This window comes from Megalobrama amblycephala, linkage group LG16, assembly GCF_018812025.1.
Source record: "Megalobrama amblycephala isolate DHTTF-2021 linkage group LG16, ASM1881202v1, whole genome shotgun sequence".
Lineage (NCBI taxonomy): Eukaryota > Metazoa > Chordata > Actinopteri > Cypriniformes > Xenocyprididae > Megalobrama > Megalobrama amblycephala.
The window spans coordinates 13,490,320-13,517,909 of NC_063059.1; the positions used below are offsets into that span (position 1 = coordinate 13,490,320).

General features: G+C 34.6%; 2 long non-coding RNA genes across 5 annotated transcripts in view; one reads left to right on the forward strand and one right to left on the reverse strand.

The window, feature by feature from the left end:
- Positions 1–9,608: 9,608 nt before the first annotated feature.
- LOC125248197 overlaps positions 9,609–27,590 on the forward strand; it is a 52,746-nt gene continuing 34,764 nt past the window's right edge. Inside the window, exons 1-2 of one of the 4 annotated variants that reach the window (XR_007180270.1) lie at positions 9,609–10,314; positions 21,527–21,802. This is a non-coding gene — a long non-coding RNA (uncharacterized LOC125248197). The remainder of the gene's footprint in view (positions 10,315–21,526; positions 21,803–27,590) is intronic. The other 3 variants (XR_007180271.1, XR_007180269.1, XR_007180268.1) reach the window with 3 other exon arrangements.
- Positions 21,368–27,590, reverse strand: part of LOC125248198 — a 29,182-nt gene continuing 22,959 nt past the window's right edge. The window contains exons 4-5 of the long non-coding RNA XR_007180273.1: positions 22,443–22,488; positions 21,368–21,993 (exon numbers count right to left, since the gene is read on the reverse strand). This is a non-coding gene — a long non-coding RNA (uncharacterized LOC125248198). The remainder of the gene's footprint in view (positions 21,994–22,442; positions 22,489–27,590) is intronic.

Here is a 27,590-nt window from a genome sequence, read left to right on the forward strand (position 1 = left end):
CATGTTCCATGAAGATATTTTGTAAATTTCCTCCCATAAATATATCAAAAATGTATTTTTGTGAGTGGATATGCGTTGCTAAGGACTTCATTGGGACAACTTTAAAGGCAGTTTTCTCAATATTTAAATTTTTTTGCACCCTCAGATTCCAGATTTTAAAACAGCTGTATCTCGGCCAAATATTGTGATATCCTATCCTAACAAACCATACATCAATGGAAAGCTTATTTATTCAGATGTATAAATCTCAATTTCAAAAAATTGACCCTTATGACTGGTTTTGTGGTCCAGGGTCACATATGGTATTAAAGAAATCAATAACATGTAAAAGAATAATCATGCAACATAAGGAATATACTGATTAATGATGATTAAATGAATACATATGCTAGAATTCATAAAGAAAAGATTAATAAGATTCATAAAAGGAAAAATTAATAAAAGTAAAATTCGAATACACCATAAATGCTTTGATGCTTTGGTCCTTCGAATCCTTTGATAAGCAAATATTTTTGTTCCTCACTATCTGCCTTTTGTGACATTGTTCACTTCACAGGGGCCTCTTTTTTTTTTCTCTCAAACGTCCTTTCGTATAGTCTGTGAGTATACGTATTGATTCTCGTTATACTTCCCAGCATGGGGCAGCTTAGTCCTTGTTCAATGTCGCTTTCTGTTTTAATTAAAAGGTTATTAATACGGTATCAGGCGAGGAGATTAGCCCCGCGGTTATTGAAGGAGAGCTTTGTGGAATCACAATGTCCATTCTCTTGGGCCCTGTCAAATTTATCAGGTTCAAGGGCAACAATAGGCACTAGAATATCAGCTAACAGATCCATGGAAGCTTTTGTCTTGGCCGGCGAGAGATCTAAATTGCCCTGTGTTGTTAAGCTAAAAGCTTATTCAGAGGAATGCTAAAACCCTCGCCTTTGATTTCTCAAGCAAAAAAACGGATGAAGGAGAAACAGAGGAGAAACAACAATAGTGTTTGGTTTGAAGGATTTCATTATTCCTATTTGATCGCTTGCAATTTGGTCACTGGCTCAACAGTATATCTGGATTTGTAGTGCTACATATTCCATTTCATATCAATGCAAGTGTCGGTTAATAAGGGAAATCCCACATTTGTAAGACAAGCTGGAGAGTGGAAAAACAGGGGTTTTCCTGTTCCCATTGTGAGTTTTTGATGGTCAAGGACCTTGCAGACAGAATGTCTTGGTTAAACACGACTGCTTCCAAATACAACCATAACAGTCCTTAAATCACCAAATAACCTTTTATTGTTCCACTGTCTAGACGTTTCGTGATTACAAGATAATTTAATATCCGATTTACGCAGGCTCTAGATCCTAAAGTACTGATGTAGTCAGTAAAGATAAAGAAATGGGTGACAACCTGCACCCAAGTATTATTTTATTAATTTTTAAAGGCAGTAGATTTGTGTCAAGGAAAACTTGCCCTCTGTCATACTGCTCATTATCACAGGGGTCATCCCGAGGTGGTGGAGCTTTATCGCAAAACTGCACCTCTCAATTAACCCACAATTCATTCTCTTCCACAGACATGCTGTTTACTGTCACAAAAACATCCAATTGCCTTTGCAATATGATAGGTGTGCCAGCAAATGAAATGTCATTGTTGCGATGCTCATAAATGTGTTGTACCCTAACTACCTTTGTTTAGTTTTATAGTCTTTGTATGCTAGTATAATGTGACCATTTGAAGAACACAACAGTTTTATTGCAGATTCTCAATAGGCAGTAATGCCTTCAAAAGCCAGAAGACAACTGCAGAGCTCACTGCAGCCTGACACTTTTTTTTTTTTTTTTTTTAATTTATATTGATTATTTGTAGTTTCCATGATTTACAGATGATTTAGTTTTTTTTTAAGTTTCCTGAGATTAGTAACTAAAATACTAAGGAAGGGAAAGTTCAGACAGACATTTTACCTATTCTTGTGATTTTTTTTTTTCGCAGTAAGCTGGCTGAAAATAGTGTGATGTGTACTGCACCTGACAGCATATTATCGGACTGCCATACAGCAGATTCCAATGGAAAAACCAGCGAGAAAATGGACAAAAAGCCAAGGTCAGCTGATTGCAAATTGGTGTACAGACAGACACAATGGATCTTGTGAGTCAGTGTAGTATTTATATTATTATTACTGTAAAAATCCTGTATTTCATGATATTCACTTTCCATGAGCACCTGGTGGGGACCAAATTCATCACAGTGTAGTGCCTCTAGAGTAACATGCAAGTGTTACTGTCATTGTGAGGGTAGAGCACTCCAAGATTTATATTTCAGCACATCCTTACATAAACATCTCAAGACTGAAGATAAACAGGCTAAGAAAATCACAATTCCCAGTGGATTCTGTTACGGAACTGAAGAAAGCAGACAATAATAAATAGTTAACATATTACAATGTTACATAATACAACACATTGCTAAGCCCCACCTTAAAGGGGTGGTATAATGCAATTTTTACAAGATGTAAAATAAGTCTCTGGTGTCCTCAGAGTGTGTATGTTAAGTTTTAGCTTAAAATACCCCACATATAATTTTTATAGCATGTTAATTTGTCACTTTTTGAAGGTGAGCAAAAACACTGTGTTTTTGTGTGTGTTCCTTTAAATGCAAATGAGCTGGTGCTCCTTAGCAGAGGGCGGGGTTTCAAGAGCTTGCGTTAGCACACAGCGCCGATTACCTCATGAAGACTGACTCACTGAAAATGTCAGAAACTGTTCAGCTTTTTCCAGTTCAAACTGGAGTCAGACAATGATGGAGAGACTCAAGAAGAAGTGACAACATGTAGAATGCAACAGGACGTTTCTGAATGGTTAGTTGATGAATTTATGTAGCTGATGTGGGATATCTTAAAGTCACTGATTAGCATATTCTGTTATGATAATCTATAAATCGCTCTGTTGTAAGATTCCTACAGAGCCAGAGAATATATGCTGCATGAAGACAGAACAGGTAGTTTAAAGGTGCCATCGAATGTTTTTTTACAAGATGTAACATAAGTCTAAGGTGTCCCCTGAATGTGTCTGTGAAGTTTCAGCTCAAAATACCCCATAGATTTTTTTTAATTAATTTTTTTAACTGCCTATTTTGGGGCATAATTAGAAATGCGCCGATTCATGCTGCGGCCCCTTTAAATGCTCATGTATTTAAATGGCCCCTTTAAATGCTTAAATTGCTCCGTGGCTAAAGCTAACATTACACACTGTTGGAGAGATTTATAAAGAATGAAGTTGTGTTTATGAATTATACAGACTGCAAGTGTTTAAAAATGAAAATAGCGATGGCTAATAAACGATGGTAACTTTAACCACATTTAACAGTACATTAGCAACATGCTAACGAAACATTTAGAAAGACAATTTACAAATATCACTAAAAATATCATGTTATCATGGATCATGTCAGTTATTATTGCTCCATCTGCCATTTTTTGCTATTGTCCTTGCTTGCTTACCTAGTCTGATGATTCAGCTGTGCACAGATCCAGACGTTAATACTGGCTGCCCTTGTGTAATGCCTAGATCATGGGCTGGCACATGCAAATATTGGGGGCGTACATATTAATGATCCCGACTGTTACGTAACAGTCGGTGTTATGTTGAGATTCGCCTGTTCTTCGGAGGTCTTTTAAACAAATGAGATTTATATAAGAAGGAGGAAACAATGGAGTTTGAGACTCACTGTATGTCATTTCCATGTACTGAACTCTTGTTATTTAACTATGCCAAGATAAATTCAATTTTTAATTCTAGGGCACCTTTAATTACGGTTATAACTTAAGTTGACATCTTGCTTTTATGACATTTGTGTTATGTACTGTATTGCAATTACATGGCCTCACCCCCTTTGTTGCGTGTTCTCAGGGGCAGGGTTTATATAAATTTTAGGGTTGGTGATGTCACCTACCCGGGAAGAAGCTTGTTGTAGTCCCTACCAGCCGTTTGTTGTAGTCCTTAAACAAAGAATTATAAGAAAATATCTCCCTTTGCATTGAACTTTGAGCGTTGTAACTTTGCAGATACTGTTTGTGCTCTAACAGCAACATTACACACTAACTAAAGCTAAAAAAGTGAAATCATAATCAACCACCCTTTTAAAAACATTACTGACCAATTCTTCGTTTGCAAATTTTGCAGTCTGCTAAAAAACATCTGTAACCCTCGACCACAAAACCAGTCATAAGGGTCATTCTATATATCATTCTATATCTTAAAGCGGAATAAATAAGCTTTCCATTGATGTAGGGCCTATGGTTTGTTAGGATAGGACAATATTTTGCCGAAATCTGAAATCTGAGGGTGTACAATTCCTAGTTTATATCTCACAATCCCAAGAAGAAAAATAAGAATGGTAAGAGACAAACTCTGTTTTCCTCAGAATTGTGAGTTTATATCCCACATTTCTGACTTTTTTTTCTCAGAATTGTGATATAAACTCGCAATTGCTAGAAAAAAAGGATTGTGAGATAAAATATTATAGCCTTCTATTAACTACATATGTACATATCATGTATATGTATTGTTTATATCAAATTCATGCTTTAATAGGCTGATCATTGCAGGTTTCATTAGTCCAGTCTGTCCCTTTAAAGGTGCCCTAGAACTTCTTTTTAAAAGATGTAATATAAGTCTAAGGTGTCCCCTGAATGTGTCTGTGAAGTTTCAGCTCAAAATACCCCATAGATTTGTTTTAATTCATTTTTTTAACTGCCTATTTTGGGGCATCATTAACTATGCACCGATATATAGGTTGCGGCCCCTTTAATTCTCATGCTCCCCCGCCCCCGGAGCTCGCGCTTGCCTTGAACAGCATAAACAAAGTTCACACAGCTAATATAACCCTCAAAATGGATTTTTACAAAGTGTTCGTCATGGAGCATGTCTAATCGCGCAAGTATGGTATTTATTTGGATGTTTACATTTGATTCTGAATGAGCTTGAGGTTTTGCTCCATGGCTAAAGCTAACATTACACACTGTTGGAGAGATTTATAAAGAATGAAGTTGTGTTTATGCATTATACAGACTGCAAGTGTTTAAAAATGAAAATAGTGACGGCTCTTGTCTCCGTGAATACAGTAATAAACAATGGTAACTTTAACCACATTTAACCGTACATTAGCAACATGCTAACGAAACATTTAGAAAGACAATTTACAAATATCACTAAAAATATCATGTTATCATGGATCATGTCAGTTATTATTGCTCCATCTGCCATTTTTCGCTATTGTCCTTGCTTGCTTACCTAGTCTGATGATTCAGCTGTGCACATCCAGACGTTCTGCCCTTGTCTAATGGCTTGATCATGGGCTGGCATATGCAAATATTGGGGGCGTACATATTAATGATCCCGACTGTTACGTAACAGTCGGTATATGTTGAGATTCGCCTGTTCTTCGGAGGTCTTTCGAAACAAATAAGATTTATATAAGAAGAGGAAACAATGGAGTCTGAAACTCAGTGTATGTCTTTTCCATGTACTGAACTCTTGTTATTCAACTATGCCAAGGTAAATTCAATATTTAATTCTAGGGCACCTTTAATGGCTTGCAACTGTAAATGTGAGTGTCTTCGACGACAGAATTCTGTAAAAATGAAGACCATCTTTTTATGTCTTCCGATTCTGACATCCAAAGACACAACAATGCATTTTTGACATCTGCTCCCAAATTGTCTGAAACAAGTTTTTAATCTTTTAAGTCTAATTTTATGGAATTCTGATGTGTTTGGGTAGAATTTTCAATGAACTTGTGCAGAAATTATCCCAAAAATAATGAGTAATAATGTAGAAGAACAGTTCTGTTCACTCACATTGACGTTACTGTAATCGCTTTCAAATGAGGCTTTTCTCTATTCAGTTTACTAGTGTTTACCTTGATTTTTATTCAATTTCTGCTGTTTTAAATCATGTTATTATATAATCTAGCATTTGCTTTGAAAAAAAAGACAGAAGATGAAAGATCCTGTTCTTTCCTATGGGACTTTCTGTAGTGCTTGTCTGAAAGGGGGGCGGAGTTTAACCGAGGGTCATTTGGTGCACAGCTGAACAAATCCAGCTGCTAGTAAGGTGTTTATTTATTGTTTAGTTTAGTCCATTAAACTCTTTGACTTCTCATTCATTTATAATATTTAAAAATAATACATTATAAAAAGTGTCAGATCGGTTAGGCGGTTCTGTGTCATAATGAAAAGCACAAGGGCCTCATGGGTGGAGCAAACACTCCACTTGTCATGTGTGCTGTGTTGGCTTGAGTCCAAATGGACGTCTAATAGACCCTATTCTAGGCCCTCAGCACTGTGGTCTAGATCCCCAGGGTCTGATTAGTCTCAAGAATAATTCTCGAAAAGGGCACACTGAAGACAAGGTTGATTCTAAAATAGGTTCTAAGCAGCACACGAGTGAGTGTGTGGTCTGGAACAGACACGAGCAGTTGATAGTGCTCTAAAAGCCTCTCGACTTCTGCATATCTTGAGCTTTGACTCTAAGTGAAAGTGTTAGTTCAAGCGGCATTGCTAGAAATAGTATTCCTTTTCGTGAGTGACTGGCTCAGAGGGATATTCATGTCTTGTGATTGCCTTAAGACAGTGTAAGAAAGGCAAAGGCCAAAGGAAACGTATCCTGATCATATGAGCATGAAGTTTGTGTTTATGGTGAAACACTGATGTTCTGTTCACTGAGCGAGCGTGAAACCAGATGGAAAAGACTGCCTGGGTTCACAACCTACCTCGAGGCACGGTAACTTATTTTCACTGCTACAGTTGGACATGGAAAATGATCCTTGTCTCGTTTGACATCCAAAACATACAGTTAAGTGAAATGCGTGTGATATAAGTCAAATTCTGGAAACACATGCTAGAATTTTTTTTTTTAAGTTTACAAAAGTAAATGTGTATTACAAATCCGTTACATTGCGTAAGTTTGTTCAGTGCAAAAACTGCTTCTCGTTGTCAAACGTAGCTTGATAAAATTACTAATTTAGTCTTTCTAAATTACTATACTGTCCTGTACGGAAGAGGATTAGGGCCAAGCAATAATAAAAAAATAAAACCATCTCGAGATTAAAGTTGTTAAATTTCGAGAAAAAACTCGTTAAATTCCGTGAAAAAAGTCGAAATAAAATGTTGAGAATAAACTTGTTAAATTACGAGAAAAAAATCGTTACATTTCGAGAAAAAGGTTGAGATAAAATGTTGAGAATAAACTCATTAAATTACGAGAAACAACTCGTTAAATTTCGAGAAAAAGGTTGAGATAAAATGTTGAGAATAAACTTGTTAAATTACGAGAACAAATTCGTTAAATTATGAGAAAAATGTTGTTAAATTTCGAGAAAAAAAGTCAAGATAAAATGTTGAGAATAAACTCATTAAATTATGAGAAAAAAACTCGTTAAATTACGAGAAAAAAACTCGTTACATTTCGAGAAAAAAGTCGAGATAAAATGTTGAGAATAAACTCATTAAATTACGAGAAAAAACTCATTAAATTTCAAGAAAAAAAGTCGAGATAAAATGTTGAGAATAAACTCGTTAAATAACGAGAAAAAACTCGTTAAATTTCGAGAAAAAGGTCGAGATAAAATGTTGAGAATAAACTCATTAAATTATGAGAACAAATTCGTTAAATTATGAGAAAAATTTTGTTAAATTTCGAGAAAAAAAGTCGAGATAAAATGTTGAGAATAAACTCATTAAATTATGAGAAAAAAACTTGTTAAATTACGAGAAAAAAACTCGTTACATTTCGAGAAAAAAGTCGAGATAAAATGTTGAGAATAAAGTAATTAAATTCCGAGAGAAAAAAGTCGAGATAAAATGTTGAGAATAAAGTCATTAAATTACGAGAAAAAAACTTGTTAAATTAGGAGAAAAAAAACTCGTTACATTTCGAGAAAAAAGTCGAGATAAAATGTTGAGAATAAACTCGTTAAATTAAGAGAAAAAACTCGTTAAATTTCGAGAAAAAGGTCGAGATAAAATGTTGAGAATAAACTCGTTAAATTACGCGAAAAAAACTCGTTACATTTCGAGAAAAAAGTCGAGATAAAATGTTGAGAATAAAGTCATTAAATTACGAGTAAAAAGTCTTTAAATTACGAGAACAAATTTGTTAAATTATGAGAAAAATGTTGTTAAATTTCGAGAAAAAAAGTCGAGATAAAATGTTGAGAATAAACTCATTAAATTATGAGAAAAAAACTCGTTAAATTACGAGAAAAAAACTCGTTACATTTCGAGAAAAAAGTCGAGATAAAATGTTGAGAATAAAGTAATTAAATTCCGAGAGAAAAAAGTCGAGATAAAAGTTTGAGAATAAAGTCATTAAATTACGAGAAAAAAACTTGTTAAATTAGGAGAAAAAAAACTCGTTACATTTCGAGAAAAAAGTCTAGATAAAATGTTGAGAATAAACTCGTTAAATTACGAGAAAAAACTCGTTAAATTTCGAGAAAAAGGTCGAGATAAAATGTTGAGAATAAACTCGTTAAATTACGCGAAAAAAACTCGTTACATTTCGAGAAAAAAGTCGAGATAAAATGTTGAGAATAAAGTCATTAAATTACGAGTAAAAAGTCTTTAAATTACGAGAACAAATTTGTTAAATTATGAGAAAAATGTTGTTAAATTTCGAGAAAAAAAGTTGAGATAAAATGTTGAGAATAAACTCATTAAATTATGAGAAAAAAAGTCGTTAAATTACGAATTTGTTCTCATAATTTAATGACTTTTTTCTCGAAATTTAATGACTTTTTTCTCGAAATCTAACAACTTTAATCTCGAGATGTTTTATTTTTTTATTATTGCTTGGCCCTAATCCTCTTCCGTAGTCCTGGGTGATCATTTGGATATGGAGAGAAATAAAGTTCTAATTTAGTCAAGAAACATGTGTATGAAACCCTATACTGTCATAATGCAATGCTTTTTTGTCTTTAAATAAATGTCAGTTGATGTATATTACCATTTAAAAGTTTAGGGTCAGTAAGATTTTTTGACAATAACTGTATTTACATTGATAAAAAGTATTTCTATTTCAAATAAATTCTCTTCTTTTGTACAGAAAAGTTCATCAAAATATCCTGAAAAAATGTAGTAGAGTTTCCACCAAAAAAATAAAATAAATAATAATAATTAGTACAAAGGTTTTCAGCAATAAAAATGTAATATTTTACATACAGATAATAATAAGAAATGTTTCTTGAGCAGCAGATCAGCATATTAGAATGATTTCTGTAAGGTCATGTGACACTGAAGACTGGAGTAATGATGCTGAAAATTCAGCTTTGCCATCACAGGAATAAATTGCATTTTAAAATATATTCAAATAGAAAACAGTTATTTTGAATTGTAATAATATTTAACAATTTTACTGTATTTTTGATCAAACTAATGGTGAGCATAAGAGACTTATTTCAAAAACATACCAAACTTTTGAATGGTAGTGTATACACCATAAGCAATACCACAATAAAATAGTGAAATAAATAAAGCCATTTAAGTAACAAATAATCTATCATTTCATTTGATTACACACCTCCCACATATATCCTTCTACCTTTAGTTCCTTCCTCCCCAACCCTGGTTAATTTTAAAATGGTGTAAAAGAGATAACAGGGCTCTAATTTGGTTGAAATGCGCATCCATGCACACGTGCTAGTGTTAAACTTGAGGTCACAGAGGAGTGACTGACTTGGGCTTGTCTGACTGGGCCTCTTGAAGCATGGCCTTTGCATTCCAGTGTTCAGACAAGGGCCAGCAGCTCCTATGAGAGAGCGAGAGGGAGGAAGTTTCTGCAGGGAAGGGATTATGCCGTTTCCTCCCCCTCCCATTCGCTCTCTTCTAGTGCTCCATAAACTATGTTGAAAAAGCTCTAGAAATGTAAACCTGCTCCTCAGGTACACGACCCTACAGACAGGATTATGCTCTCCCCGCATCTGCTGCATCTTTTTCTGCTCTTCACTTTCTAGCCTTTTTTTTTTTTCCTTTGAGTCATGTGGTGAAGGAAGGGCCAATCTCATTGGAGAACGGAATGGGGAAACTTACAGCTGCACAATGCTGAAGCCGGTTTTCTGCCTGACAGGCACTTAAAGCGATTCCACTCGTGGATGAGGTAGGGGGTGGCGGGCGGGGAGGGGGGTAATAGATCGTTCGCAGGAAGGGGGAAGGTCGTTTCACTTCTTTAGCACCAAGTTTCTGCGTGGTCTAGACAGCAGTTACTTCAAAACCTAAAATGGAATAGACTGTAAAAAAGGTGGATGCTTCACTCCCTTTATGAGGCTAAAGGCATGGTGAGTGAGTTCTGTCTTCTTTGTCTACACAATTTTGTTCTGACATAAAGAGAGAGTAAAGTGTATTTGTGCCGTGAATGGACATAGACTTAAGCAATCTTTCCAAATTTTTAATAATGTCTTTTTTTTTAATCTGTGATCTTGTATTGACTCTTCAAACAAGCTCTGTGTGCCTTATCAGCTGAAACTGAGAATTGAGGCAAAAAGCCAGCTTTGTGCTTGAATTCCAGAGGCCTGGTCTGGATTTTCAGTCTTTTACTTGAAAACGTGAAAACAAGAGGCTGAATTTACTTTCAGCAGTTCCTGGTTACATATTGTCTTTTGATTTTTTTTTTCATCAGTGTTCTCAAGACTATATATAATATATGTGTTATACGCACACATTCATATCATAAACGTAAAAAGTTATATATTTATTAATAATAGATCATATTAAATATATATATTTTTTAATATTTATAAAATTGTGTATTAACATAAATATTAATATATTATTTTTTTAGAAACATATAATATTTTTGTTAATATCAAATAATAGCTTAGTATGTTATCTCTCTTTTTATAAACGTTTCAGGCCTAAGTGCTTTTAGCTGCACATGTGTCTAGTCCAGTTTCTCTTTAGCGACAGCAAACACTAACCAGCAGGCTCCGTCATTTTCAAGGACTTTCTGGGAATAGCTTTCAGTATTTACCTGGGTGTGCTGTTCATCGCTGCATGGAGTTTATTTGTGTAGCCTGCCTAGACATCCAGTTTAAAGTTTTGTATGAATGGATCATTTGTATTTGTGGTGCTGTCAATAATTCCTCAGTCCGTTCTGTCGAACCAATTTTTAAGTTATTAACCATTAAACAGATTGTTGATGCATCAATGATGATTGACGGTTCTGTGGATGTGGAAAAGCTGTTTTCCGATTCAGGTTTTTAGTGAGTTCAATTAGACTGAAAACAAGCCTGCTGGGAATGCTGCTTGAAGACCTACATTCATCGAGTTGGCAAGAAGGCCCAATTAGCAAAGTTAAGGTTCTTGGTCTGAGGTGCCACGCATGGGAGTAGTAGGTCAAGTGTAGATCAAGAAAATTGTAATTGGAGTTCACAGAGGATTAAGACAGATTAGGTCCATCTTGCTCAAATTCCTCTGTTTAATGTGGAATTTCTTTCACACTCGCATGTTATGCTGTTGAATGTGTTTTTAGGTTTTCCCGGAACATTTTCTGAGCCATTTAAAGAGGAAAAAAGTTTTTTTAGTTACAACTTAGTATTCGGGGACTTTTACTTTTAATAGACAAAGAGAAGAGCTATTGGAGGGAGCTGAGAGAGCATTTTTCGAGGGCCGTTCTCGTAAGGGAGACTTCGCTGTAGAGACATTTACTGTCAGCCACCAAAGCTCTTGTGATATTTTCATCTCAGATTGGTGGACTTTTTCAAAGCCATGATGCAAAACATGGAGCTTCAACCGCAGTATGTTTTGTTTGTATTGTTAACATGTATTCATTACTTCAATGAGCTCAATTGTTTCTGCCTTAAATTAATACATTGTTTAAATGAATAGATTGTTAGCTAATCGTGCGATTTATATATGTGCATTTCTGAAATTACATAACTTGAAGACGTTAAATGAAGTTATTATGCATAGAGTTGGGAATCGAAAATAAATTCCAATTCTGGAATCAAATACTTAAGGTCAGAGATCGGATACTTTTTTATAAAATTAACATTTTAACAATTAACTTTTGATCCCTTGTCAAATTCCTTATCAAACACTTGATAACTTAAAATTAGCATTTGATTCCTTATCGATGCATTTTAATGACTTTAAACCATTCAAGTGCAAGAAGACCCGCACACTGTTTTCTGCGCTGCATACATATCCAAAATGTGCGCACAGAAAAAGTGATTTTAATGTTATTTTAAACCATTCAAGTGCAAGAAGACTCGCACGCTGTTTTCTGCGCTGCACACACATCCAAAATGTGCGCAAAGAAAGCCACCTCTCATACTGAATAGTGCACGATACTAAACTGAGTTCTCTTCCACGTCTCTGAGTTCTCTTTTTTGCACTTGAACGGACAAATACACACAAAAATATGTCAAAATATCCAGTCCCACTTTATATTAAGTGGCCTTAACTACTATGTACTTACATTTAAATAAAGCATTTGATACAACGTACTTATTGTGTACATACATGTTTTTACATTGTACTTATATTTTAAAAACACCTGCATGTAATTACATCTGTAATTAATTTCTGTAATTACATTTATAATTACACTGTTGACCCATCCCTTACACCTTACCCCTACCCTTAAACCTACCCATACCACCAAAGCTTTCCCTAACCTTACCCATATCCCACCTCAATAGCAGCAAAAGTGTTTTGCAATTCAATATGAACCCAATAAGTACTTTATACTTATTTTTTGATGTAAGTACATAGTAGTTAAGGCCACCTAATATAAAGTGGGACCAAATATGCTCATAAACACAGCCGGTTATGTCTTAACTGAATGTAAACAGTTGGCAAAGAAAACGTGTGTGTAACAGTATATTGGATCTCTGCTGCTCTTAAAGTGACAGCAGCCTAATAATCCTGCTGCCGTCTCTATAATAACTTTAATCAAACAACAAAAGACAAAGAGGAAATTCTCTCATTGTTCTTGACTGAATAACGTTTTTTGTATGATATATACAAAATATATTTGTAATGTATATTTTATTTATAAAGTGCAGTTGTTTTACATTTGATTACAGTTTCTGTACCTGAATACCTGAAAATCTGAAAACAGTTTATTTAAATCATATCTTTGTTCAGTTGTATTTATTTGTGCGATTGCTAATTTGTTAATTTGTTCTTTTTTAATTATTGAGTGTTTACTTGTCTTTAAAAATGCTTGAAATTTATATTAGTTAGGCTAGTTGCAATGGTATTTTTAAACCATAGGCAAGAAGACTCAAGGAGGTAGCATATATATATTTTTTTTTTACCTGACAGTGAAAATAAGTGAGCCTTAATGTATTTGATTGTACAAGTAAACCTACTTATAGTATGTATTTTAATAAATTTTGTAGATTGTGTAAAATTAGGAAATCCTGATGCCTGCTGGGAAGAAGAGGCTTTCCTTGTAAATTTAGAAATCAGTTTTAAATTACTATTACATAAAAAAAATCACTCAAAATGACTGTGTGAATGTTTAAACTTCAAAGCCGGTTCAAAATTAATTCCTGGCCTTTTTTTTTTTAATATCTTGCTGACTGATATCCCAGTCAAACTGAAACATGACTTTTTACTCGGAATTGCCCAAACATGCTTCTGCTTACATTATCATCTCCTTTACAAGTAAGCTGTACAAATACCTGTGATGAGTACAAAGGAAGCATTACATTTCCAAAATTGTTTTTTTTCCAAAATCACAGGACACTTGTTTGGGGAAATGACAAGACAAAAGAAGCAGTATGTGAGTAGAATGGCTCACTGATATCCACAGGAAATGTCTTCTGCTGTGTTGCAGAGAGAGCGAGAGAGTTTGAACTCGGGTTCAGCAAACAGCAAGTAATGTCAGACTTGTCACCATTCGAGTCAGAGTGTTTTTGCCATGAAAATATATAAACCGTTTAACATGATTTTGATATGTGATATTCTGCCTGCCAAAACAACCATTTATTTCGGCAATACTGCAATAAAAAAAAAAAATTCTTGTAAACTTCTGACATCTACAGAAGGTTTTCATGACAGAAAGAACTTTTTGAGTGTTTTTATCTATTAAAAAGTTGTTTGCAATTGGAACCTTTATGTTTAAGATCTATATATAAAAGTAATACATTATTTGGTCTACTTTATCTGTTTGATAGCCAAGAATTAAGACTTGATTTTTTTAATAGCTATTCTTACAAGCAGTTTATTGTATCATTGTTTGTAATTTTTATAATATTTGGGTGGGAGGCTCATGTGATATTATTAATGCAGACACACATCCTCTTTTGTATTCCGAAGTGGCGCCTAAGGGTTAAAAGTCTCAGAATTAAATACGTAATGCCAACTATAGTACTCTCCCAAGCTATGTACTTCCAGAAGTACTTGGAGAAAAAAAAAAAAATTGTAGTGAAAACAGCTAGGGTTTCAGTGAAATAAGTCTCCTCCAGGCAGGGGCTCATTCTCCACTGTAATCCTTGAATAGATCTTCTAAATGACAAAGCCCTGATGTCATGCTCTCCTTCTGTGTGTGTCAAGCTGGCAGACATACCGTCGATTCACAGCAAGATCTGTCCGCAAGTCCAAAAACACTGAAGAGTGAGGACATCCATGTCCACAAAGAGACGACTTAATCACGAGAAGAGCGCTGTATGAATAGCAGATGTACAGAACCACAAAACAGGATTGAGCAGAAGAAGAGCCATTCAGATACATGTTAGAGATTATAACACAAGTTATTAAAATAGAGATTATGAGATTTGACATCCTGTGAAATGGAGATTAATAGGATATAATCAAGACGTGTCAAAGAATGTTGTAGTTTTTTATGTATGTATATTCAGTATTCAACTTAACAATATGCTGAAAAAATAGTGATTAACAATTTTCACAATTAATTACAAAGAAATGGCAAATTAAACATACAATTTTTAATAAATACTGAAATATATATATATGATCCTGGAGCACAAAACCAGTCATAAGGGTCTATTTTTTGAAATAGCTGAAATCTGAAAGCTGAATAAATAAGCTTTCCATTGATGTATGGTTTGTTAGGATAGGACAATATTTGTCAAAATTATCTATTTTTCTTTTATGCCAAAAAAACATTAGGATATTAAGTAAAGATCATGTTCCATGAAGATATTTTGTAAATTTCCTATCATAAATATATCAAAAATGTATTTTTGTGAGTGGATATGCGTTGCTAAGGACTTCATTTGAACAACTTTAAAGGCAATTTTCTCAATATTTAGATTTTTTATTTTTTTTTTGCACCCTCAGATTCCAGATTTTCAAATAGTTGTATCTCGGGCAAATATTAAAAAACAAAAACAAAACATACATCAATGGAAAGCTTATTTATTTAAAAAAAAAAAAAAAAAAGGACCCTTATGATTGGTTTTGTGGTCCTGGGTCTGATGTAATCTCTGACATAAAGAAAAATGTAAAGAATTTTGTCATTTTACATTTTATAATTACTTTTAATTATATTAATTTAGATTAAATAATATTACATATATCATTTATGTTTCTGAATAATATTAATAGTACATTCTATTTTGAATAATTATTGTAAAATAGTGATAATTAGTTGTATTTTTATTATAATGTAAAAATACAAAATTTGAATTATTGTTAAATAAATAACCTTAGTATAATGGAAAACAGATTTTTATCATATATAAACAATACTTTTTTCCCCCCCAGGTTGACATTCATGTATAAATGTTTTGCTTGATGATATTATTTCAGTTACTTCTCTTCACTACACATTTAATGAAACATCACGTGTGCCGAATAAAAAGCGGTCGGAGCAGGTTGATTTGGTGAGCTCCTTTATCTTGTCCAATCACCACCCATCTTCTTATCCTGACCCTTCCTCGCCCTCTAATTATTGGACAGCAAACCTCTATGACATCACAGAGGGAAGTCGTACACATGGCTGCTGTCAAGAAATGGCCGAGGCTGATCTGTCTGTGGAGGATGGGGGGAATTAGGGATGTCTGTTAGAATAGATGGGGCATCGGAGGGCATGGGAAAGTGTGGCGGGGTCACAGGACACGTGTGTTGAACCCAAAGAAAAGTCAATCAACTGGCCAGCCCTTCAAGATGTATCCTGCTCCCTGTCCAGAAGGCGCAAACTGTGATTGGCTTGAGAACAGCTTTCTAAAAATGGGGATCTGATTTTCAAGCTCCATTTGTTTTATTACTGACTAAAATTTTGAAATGAAAAGTCTTGCCTTTAATGCATATGTGAGAAACTCCAGTACACCCAACAAAACATTGAATTTTATATGGTTATTTCTCAAAATTGATTATTTAGGCATGTTATTTTCATTGAGCCATTAATCCAAATATACAGTTTCTGCTGGTGTTTTGTGAAGGAGCATTTCACATGTGGTTGTGCTAAAGTAAACATGGACAATAATGATGACATATGCTCGTGATAGCGTTTCTGCATCGAAGGAACAGAAGGGATGAGGCCGTTTTAAAACCAAGGTTGCTTTGCTTGACTTCCCCTGCCGGAGTGATCTCCCCTTCACAGGACTGCTATTTTATTAACAATTCATATGGAAATGAGGGGCAAGGAAAGACCAGATTCTCACATAAACTTGATGTGGCCATGAATGTGTCTCTGTGTTTGCCATGACCCCGCTGTGGCATAAGACACTGCCTGCTAGGGCCTGAGGGGCAGACACAAAGAAAGAAATGAAAAGCAAGCACATTCCTGCACGGCACACAAAGGCAGCAGGAGAAAGGGAGAGAGCGAGAGAGGGAGAAAAGACAGAATGAACCCCATCTCTCTCCCTTTCGCTTTTTTTTCCCTCCCAGTGTGATACCAGCCTTTTCTCCAAGTCACTGTGCCTTCGGGGTCAATCGTCCTCTGCTCAAAATCTCTCCGCTTTTTTTTGTGGCTTCAAACGTCAGAATCCACATTAAAACACTTTTTCATTTAAATCTGGAATTAAACAGGATTGTGAAATCATACATGGTTATTTAAAGTTTTTAAGTCACTAATCAAATAAGCTCTTTGTGAACTCTTTGGAACTTTCATCATATCATATCAGGTTTTAAATCACAAACTTGCTGTCAATTAATACTGTACAGAGGAAAGTAAAACTTTACAATAAGGTTAATTTGTTAACATTATATTAACTAACATGAACTAACAATGAGCAATACATTTGTTCTTGTATTTGTTAATCTTTATAAACGTTAGTTAATAAAAATACAGCAGTTCATTGTTTGTTCATGCTAGAGTGCATTAACTAATGTTAACAACATTTTTATAATGTATTAGTAAATGTTGAAATTAACATTAAAAAAGATTCATAAAAGCTGTAGTTCATGTTAACTAATGTAGTTAATGTTAACTAATAAACCTTTATTGTAAAGTGTTACCCAAAGCAAATATTAAATTAATGGTAATTTTCACTCAAATGTTTATCCTGATATAAATATCCTAATGTAGAATAATTTGTAATGAAATATTGAATTGTATTTATTAAAAAGATACAAAATAGAAGCTTTTTAGTGGACTTTTGGACCCCACTGTATGTCAAAGTAACCTAACCAATTTTTTCTTTGTGAAATATTGCATTTTTAAAATAAAAATTAAATGCATTTTAAATGCATTTAATTTAATAAGAATATTATTTAATTAGAATATTATTTGTGCATTCCTACTTCATATATTTTGTATTTTTATTAATTATCTATATTTACACACATGCACACACACACACACACACACACACATATGGTAACACTTTGTTAATGTCCTTGTTACACATGTAGTTACTGTAGTAATAACTATAAATTATGCATTATTACATGCAATTAACCCTAAACCAAACACTCATCCTAACCATAACCCTTTAGTAAGTACATGCAGTTAATTAATATTACTTAAATGTATAATTCCTACCTTAAAATAAAGTGTAACCTATATATTTTATATTTGACATATTTTGTAACACACTGACACTGCTGTGGTCATTCCATTAAACACCTGTACAGTGAAGTGTGCTTATGCCAAACTCCATTAACCTGTTTAAAAACCAATTAGGTTTGTGTGTGTGTGTGTGTGTTTGTGTTTGTTCAGGGTGCTTGTTGCAGCACTGTCATTCATGAGCCGGACTCCTGCCTTTGGGGGGTGCAGGGGCGGTGGTGACCGCCGTCATCTTTTGTGTATTGACTCGTTTGTGTCACACTTCGCAACAAGCTGAATCTTGTCATGTAAATAAAGGGTATTTAACAGTTCTCAGGCAATTAAACAGATAATGGTGTTTTGTTAGCTCAGGGAATGCAGAGGGGGGATCTTTTTGCGATGTGTACTGAGGGGGATCTGTTTGAGAATTTGTTTTAAGAACGACAGGGTACTTGAGGTACAATCCACAAAAAAACAATGTATTGGACCACGTGGATGTGTGTCCACCAAATTGCTATAAAAATCTGAGATTTGTTTAGTAATTATAATAGCAAAAACTGTATGTGAAAAAACAGATTAGTGTGACATAGCGATTGAGACCCGGCTCTATTAAAATGCATTGTGCGGATGGAAAAGCAGTGGGATTATTGGCAGATAGAAGGGGTTATCGTTTGTTTGCGGTGACCAGAACGCGAATGGGCTGGAGACATTGTCATGCGGTAGGGTCAAGCTTTCAGCCTAATCTACTGATGTGACTATAAATAATGCATAGAGTGAGCTCAACAGAAAATCACAGCTGGTCTTGGCTTCATTGTCTATTGTGAGTCACACGTTCGAGCGAGCCAAAGAACATATTGAACGGCAGTCTCAAAGTCAAAACGCTAAGATGCACATCACAAATGACACTTTTGGACATGGCTGTTTAACGCATACCACAAGTGATATCATTGCATTATGCTGAAAGTCATTTGCTTGGGTCACGTTGGGGACGAGCTGACCAGATACTGTCTTCTGTGCATTTAATGCATTGGCAATGTATTTAAATTCAATTATATTTCAGCATAAATCACTATTTTAGACAATCAAATGTTGTTCGGACCTTTTCTTAATTATTTTGAAAGGCAGACAGAGCATCTAATTGTCTATTTTTTTTTTTTTAAAGAAGTAATGCCATTTTCTAATATCTTTCTTAATAGGTCTACAAATTTGCATTGTAAAAACATGCACCGCAGATTTAGCTTCAGTATAACATTTATACATCTGTTCTAATGTTGAAAATTGCATTAAAGTTGTATAAATAATATGAAAAAAAATAAAATGATGAGTGAAAATTATATTCACATTTAAAAGCTGCATAATTAAAGCAGTAAAATCCGTAAAATAAAGGAAAAAAGCAGCCATTCAGAATGGAAAGATTGTAAATAATTTACCAATTACTTTTTAATGTTTGTGCATTTAAAATGGCCTGTATTTTTATGACAATAGCCAGTAAATGGAATCAGACGGTGGGTAATTTCCAGACTGAACTCAGACCTTAAGCTTCCATTTTCTGTGACCTCACCGCCAGCTACTGACATGGCGCGTGTCGTACACTGCGTGGGGCTTCGTCCAATCAAATTTCTCCAAAATATAATCCCCACTTCAGCACCCTTAAACACCCAGTTTGGTGCATTCTCAATCTTTCACCCAAATTTAATCGAGCAAGTGAAAAAAAGGAGAAAGAGTATGTCTACAATGGTTGATAAGATACAAAACTTTTTAGGTTGCACTTTAATTTAAAATACGTGCACTTACATGTACTGACAGTTTACTTACCTAAGAAAGTACTGGGTAATATAAAGTAAGCACATGGGTTAAGGTTAGGTTTAGGGGTAGGTTCAGAGTTAGTACCTAGTTATTACCCAGTTATTGCAATTACTATCATAAGTACATGGGGAATAGAACTGTAAAATAAAGTGCTACCACTTTTTATTTTTTTATTAAACTGTAGCTATAATGTAGTTAAACATGTAGTTATAATGTATGTAAATGCATATATGGGAAATATGGGATGTTTTAGAAAAACAGGGCACAGGAATATCATTGTTAAGATTTTTTTCATTGAAATGCTTTTTTTTATTTTTACATTACACAGTTTTAAAAAAGCATTTTAATTTTTTTTCTTAAATCATTTAATCAATCTTTCATATAGGATATTTTTAAATTTACTATGTTATTTTTTCTGTTTAATTGTTCTAATAATTTTTGTAAGATATTTAAAAAAAAAAAAAATACAGAGCAGCACAAAGTTGATTGTAGCCAAAAGTATACAGTAAAAAAATATATTTCAATTTTCCTTAAATACAGTCTCTAATAATATTGTCTAATATAGTCCTATATTATTTCAAATAATAATTGTACTATAAAAATATATAATATTTTGGCTTGTCAGTTTTGATGCCTGCAATATTTTTTGTCATCATATTTTACATTTGTGTTGTCATATATTCTTAGAACATGACAAGACAAATGATCATTTTTTAGAGATCATTATTTAGTTTGCTTTTGGTGTTTACATTATCATTGATGTTGATTGATGAGTTCACATCACATTCTTATATATAGTTTCCATATATAGTGACTTAAATATATAAACAATTTTAATACAATAAATTAAGAATCATTTTACTAAAATGAATTTAAGTGTTTTAATACTTGTCTTTTTCTGTCTCCAACAGAAACATTTCGTCTAGTAACAGCCTAAAACCAAATGAAATGTTTCCTGTTTAAGAAGTCAAATACTAATTCAGTGATGTTTAACATAAGAAATCCCATTACAATATGTACACAGTGAAAACCCAGTAATCCCACAATAATTGCAACACGTCATATGATGAGAGACACGGATACATTCAAAGAGTCTCAGCTTTAATACAGCATACTCAACATAAATTTTTCAGGTAGATAATGTACATTTATTAAACAGCTGAAAAAAAGATCTTTTTTTTTTCATATTTAATCTTTTTACATCAGCTGATTATACCAAATTTAATATATGAGAACATAATTATACTCACCTCATGAGACATCAGTTTTTCACAAGAAAACTGTTATGTTTTTTATAAGAAGAAACTGTCATCCATACATCTTTTAAGATGGAATGGAAACAAAAGCAGTGGATTTGCCAGTGTTTTTGTTTAAATAGTCTAAAAAGTCCCTCTGTGGTTAGTGGTCATCCCAGTTGAAATTGAAAAAGCAAACAGTTGTACAGCAGCATGCAAAATCCACGGGTAACACAAAGCTGAAATCACTCAATAACAGATAAAAAAAAAAAAAAAAAAAACTGACACTGATTAGAAGTATCACAACATGCTTATCCAAATGTCCCAGATAATCAAAACAATGCTTAGAGGAGCGTAGAAGAGGAAGAAAAAGCAGAAAGAGCAAGAGAGGAAAAGAGAGAGAGAGAAAAATGGAGAAAGAGGGACAGAGAGAGAGGGAGGGTTCAAGGCGGCTAAGTACGAGAGAGAAAAACGAGAGAGTTGGCCCACAACGCGAGCTTGATTAGAAAAAATGCTTACTAAGCTATCCGTTTCACACATGCACAGACTGAGGGTTCGATATTCAGCCGATCGATGAGGGGAAAAAGGCACAAAGGCAAAATCGGACGGAGCTCCTTTTCAAATTCACATCTCCGATGTCCCCCCCTGCAGTGTACGGTGGTGCGACGCACAGGGAGCAAGGGTTACCTCAAGGCTGTTCCGTGGACCATGCAAACAAGTCTAGACCAGTGACCTGCTCAATCGCTCCCTTTGAGGGCCAGGCAAGTTCGGTCAGGAAGAAGAAAGCGAGGCGTGCCCTCTTTTCAATGAGGGAGCAAGGAGGTAAGGAGGGCAAAGAGAGTAGGCATCTGCTTCCATGGTTACTAGCCAAGTATGAGGATCCTGCTATTCAAAAGGCTCCGTTCTCATGCTCTCAGCCAGCCAGTGTCACACGTTTAGAGGGAAGGCAGCACAGGAGGAGACCCACGGCACCAGCCGCGCTTCTTTTAACACTCTAATGATACGTGCATGGGCTGCTCACCAGAAAAAGGAGAAATGAAGGATAGAATATGTCACATGACTGCGTAACATAGCTCTATTATTTATTACATTTTTTTTTTTTTTAAAGCGAAGCGTTATTTTGGCCATTGCTTTGACAGGTCCGGTTTCAGTAATTAAAAATTTTTTAAGATGAGCGTGAAGGTCAAATGCTGCTGGATATGTTCCAGATATTGTGTTTTAGTGAAAAACGTCACGGGCTAAAGCACAGACTTCATAATCGCATTCTTGACAATTTTGGTTAGAGTTTGTGCCTTTTTTTTTTTTTTTATATCAATCCTTCAATTTCTCACATTGGATGTATTATGTGCTGTTTTAATTAGTCGATTTTTTTATTTAAGAAAGTAATATTATGAGAGGTTGATGATTGATGATGGTGAATCTTTTTAAAGAAGTACAGAGTCTATGAAAAAAACATGCTTACCTCTGTAAAATTCACTTTTCTTGGACTGTCAGAACACCACAGGTTTCTTTCAAAAGGGAGACGGACAGACAGAAACAAAGAGAAATCATCACGTATTCCAATGTTTTTAGTACTACAATTGATGCTTTAATATTTTATTTGAAATATTGGTATTTCTGGCTAAATACTGAAGGTGAAATCTGTTTTGGAATGCTGGACTTGTCCCAGCAGCAGACACTTGCTCCACCAGACGCACTCTAAAAAATAGACAGATGGCTGGGACAGAGGAAAGGGGCAGAGCAAAGAGAGATTTACTGAGGGATCGTGGGAAAGTCTTGAGCTCAGTTCACCTGCTTAGAGGGAGGCAAGAGCGAGAATATATTTTCTAACCAGTGACCCATGATTAAAGGGAAGGATAAAATTGAATTTCGATCCCAAGCATTGAACTTATTTGAAAATCTATGATTTCATGATAGACATAATAGAGAACTACAATTTAATGAAAGAGCATTTGTAATTCCACGCGAATTTAAATGAGTTATATTTTGTTTAGAATGATAAAGGGAAAAATATGATGCTGCAACTTCATCTGTATACTGTAGGATGCAGTTTGACTCTTTAATTTGGGTTTGGTTAGGAGGTTGCATTGATGGTTCATTTGTGGCTCTGGCACTGCTTCTATTTTTGAGCAAGTGTAGTTTATTAAATAGTTCCATCTAGACAGGCAGCTTTTAATAATGTAATAAACCAATTGACTAAAACATAGAAAAGACACATTTAATAGACACTATTTTCATTTGTATGAAAAAATGTCAAGCTATTTAATGTCATTTTAGTGCACTTAGGATCAAAAAAATTGGGTTCTCTAATGTTAAACAGGAAAAGAGGGGGATCAATCGATCCAGGCACTTGCCCTACCAGTGTGGGGAAAGAGAGAAGACTTTGGGGGAAGTTAGGAAGTGCTACTGGTGTCTTATCCTCTTTACGTCTATTGTTCTTAACAAAGGCCAGTCACAATAACCCCTGGGGTGGATGGCACTCCACTGAATAGCCACTTTGGTGGGATTTAACGGGTTAACCCTCCACAAAAGGGGTTGCGGCCATGTAACACAGCAGGGGCAGAATGTTGGAAACACCAGGAATCTACATGCTCCACTTCCCTAAGTGTTAGCCTTAAATTAACTCTGGCTTTTGCATATTTTCCATACATTTTGGGTTCTTTTTCCCCGCATTATGAGGATGCCGCAAGTTTGGTTCTGTTTAGCGATGCAAAATCCTCCAGATTTGTTTAGTTACGCCAAAAAAAAAAAAAAAGCCCGGCGTTGAGCATTCACTGCCCTCGAGTAGCGTACTTGACATGGAAAATTATTTAGACAAGGTTTGCTTTTCTGCTACACTCTGATTAGGTTTGGCAAATATTTATTGTTGTATTCTTGCTCTTTGTTCTACTGGCTCTGATTTTGATTGTGAGTTTCTTTGGTTTGCTTTCCATAAAACTGGATCATAACCATTTATTCCCTGTTTCCCTGGAGTGATTTCAGTTTTTGGAGTCTGCTCCTTGGGGAATGGAGGGAGAGAATGAAGCTAAAGCCTGACCTGGGATTGATTTCATTTTGAGAGGGTATGTTGCTATGGAAATTAGTTTGTTAGAAACTCATTTATTCACACTTTTGTGCACCATTAATAGGGAGCTTAAAACATGATGAAACTTATGAACCATAAATATTAAACTATAAAGCAAATGTCCATCGAGTTATTAATCTGCATCATTTTTAGCAGCAGACATGCATGTATCAAACTCCACATTGAATATCAGATAATATTTGAGCAGAGGATGAATATTTTGATCCATGCTTTCCATAAAATTCATGATCTCAGTGCACTGTAATTTCAGAATCTTCTTTGTTTGTAACAAGCATTGATCACATTATATCATATGAAGAAAATGTACTCCCTTCTCAACGTGTTACCGTAATTATGAATATTATAGTAGCACTGAGTGGTATCACACAATCGAATTGTGCAGCAGTGAAATCTGAGTCTCCGTTTCATTCGGCTCCTTGTTTTGATTCCACCCCTGAGGAATCGTTCCCCTCGTTTGACCCCAGCTTTCATTATGTTGCATTTCCATTAGCCATACTGTTGAGGAATACCACTTTGCATTGCCTTTGCCTCCCACAGAGACTGTGGTGTGCACAGATTCTTACATGCTAAGCAATGCAACTGTGAGTTTTAACAAAGTCATCAAACCTTAAATTTGCTCACAAATATGGATCAAAGTAGTTCGATACCAAAACGAGTAGATATCATGCTGTTTGCAATATAATACAATCATGTCAAAATAAAGGTCCATTCACAAAGCCCACAATAAATTGCATTTTGTGAAAGAGAAAAATTATTTTAAAAGTTTTAATGAATTTTAAGGAATTTTTAATGAATTAATGATTTTTTAAATATTTAATAAAAAGTTATTTTTTTAGAAATAACATTTTCTTTTTCACAAATCTAGAAATAAAACAAAAATACAGAAAAGCAAACTCAATTTTCAATCTATTTATCATATTTAGCAATCTAGCAGTCACTTTCATTCAAAGCAACTTGAGGAAAATTTCAAACCATTTATCATTAGATCCAAGATTTGATGTTAACTAGAGCAGAAGTGAATGCAAAAGTAGAGAAAAAGAAAAGGTTAAGGGCCCTTGTTTATGATTGTGAATTAGTTAACACGATTTTGTATTTTAAAAAGTTTACAAATACAACAATATACATAAAAATGTAATATAGGTTTTGCATAAATGTTATGCATACTATGATATGGTGATAATGTATGAGGAAAAAATGAATAGAAAAGAGGAACAAATCAACAAAAATGATGTAATATTCATCAGAAAACTGTATATGATAGTACTGTCATAAAGACTCGAGTGCATTTAAAGATGAGATTTGTCAGTATTTTTAAAGGTCCCGTTTTTCGTGGTTTTTTGAAGCTTTGATTGTGTTTATAGTGTGCAATATAACATGTGTTCATGTTTCGTGTGTAAAAAAACACAGTATTTTTCACATAATTTACTTATCTGTATACCGCTGTTTCCACTGTCATAAAAACGGGCTGATGACTTCCTTGTTCTATGAAGTCCCTCCTTCAGAAATACGTAACGAGTTCTGATTGTGCCAGCGGTTCCTGTGTTGTGATTCGACAGCAGCTTAGCGAACCTTGCCCGGAAAGGTCACGCCTCTTACCATAACGTGGAGATGCACGCGCTCAGTGTTATTGTAAACATGTCTTTAATTTTACCCTATCAATTTGAGCCGGAATCAGACCCGGTGATTGGACTGCGGGATGAAAATAACAGCGTTTCGACGAACATGGCGACAAACACACTCTACAAACGCAACTCTTGTGTATTCCTGTGGGCGGAGGTTAGTCAAAAAACTGTTTTAGTGACGTCATTAAAGAAGGAAGTAGAGGGATGTAGTCCAAACTGGCCGTTCGATGTAGGCGACTTCTGTTAAATAAAATATCTCGCTTGGCATTGAACTTTGAGCTTTAAAATTTTACAGATTTTATTTATACTCTAACAACAACATTACACACTAACTAAAGTTTGAAACATGGGATCACGAAGAACGGGACCTTTAATTTTCTGAGGTGGTTTTAAATCTGTATTATTTCCAAACCACTGTTACGAAAGCAGTTGTTGTAGATCTAGTCAGTGCATGGCAGGTTAGGACTTATTATTCATTTATTTTTTTAAAACCCATTCTAATGACCTTCTGAATGGCATTTAAGTTCCACGCTTTAAGGTTAAGTTCCACGCTCCCCTTGTGTTGCTGTGGTAAATGCTTTCAGAGATCTGAGAATCAAGGTGCATACTTCAGTATATAGTGTCTAAGTTTGTGGTCCAGACAGAGTCCAAAATATGATCCTAAGTTTCCTGAACGCATTTACAGTTTGCATTGATGTCCTGTACTCAATAAGATTTCAGTGGTTTTGAAAATGGGCTGCACCATTTTATTTTTTGTTCTCATTTTGCTATGATGGTGCCACCAGCACGTTTAATAATGTGGTCTTTATTCTTTATTGCAGTCTCACACTAAGGTGCTCTTTAGTCTGCGGCAATAACAGCAGTGCTGTTCAGAATCTGAATGAATTGGTATTTTTATCTGCTGTGATCTTGAATGTATCTAGAGGCCAAGGGATAAATGTTGTTCATGAGTCATTGGACTTTTTAGAAACTTGGTAAGCACACAGGTTGCATTACATTTAAAAAGGAAGGTTTTTCACTGTTTGTAGTATACTTGGTTATATGGTTCTTTGGAGGCGTTTCATGTAAATCACACTTCAGTTGTTAACATGTTATTCAGTTGTTCTTTATAGGCATCTGTACTCTTTTTAATTGAATACTTCACACTAAGGAGCAAAATGGATCTTTTGAGAAGCGATCACTTAAAGGTTCTTTGAGGAACTCAAAATGGTTCTTCTATGGCATCACTGCGAAAACTCCCTTTCTGGAACCTGTTGTTGGTTCTTTGCAGTTTAGTCTAATAATAATAATACATTTCTCATCTTAAGGACATTTTTGTGAGTTTTGTATCATAAACAAGTGTTGTGTTGTCATAAAATATGACTAATCAACCAAAACTGGTTGAGAATCACTTATTTCTATTTAAATTATATAAATAAATATACATTTGTGAATGAAACAACATCAATTTGAACAGCTTTTAAAGTGGGATTACAAATTTCTTTGTTTGATCAGCTTTGGTTTAGCCTGTCTGTTTAATATTGTTTGATACTGAGTCATCGGTACTGAATCATGTGACCAAGTGTCCAGCTTGCATTATAAGGATTGCATATAATCATATGAAATCAGGGGAATTTTTATTTTTACATGCCAGCTGTTGAAACTGAGTAGTTGTAAGCATTAGTCTAGCTCAAGCTTATTCAGACAGATGAAATTTCCAGACTTTTGCAACTTCCACACATTTTGAAATATTTAGATACGAAATGTCAGTTTTTTTATATTAAATTTAAATAATTTCAAGATGAAGACAAATGCTGCTTCGTGATAAACGGAAAGACCACGTGAGAGAGAGAAGGCCACAATTTTAGTGCAGATTGCAGTTGGTATCATATTAGTTCATTTGCATTTTCCCATCCTCGTTGTA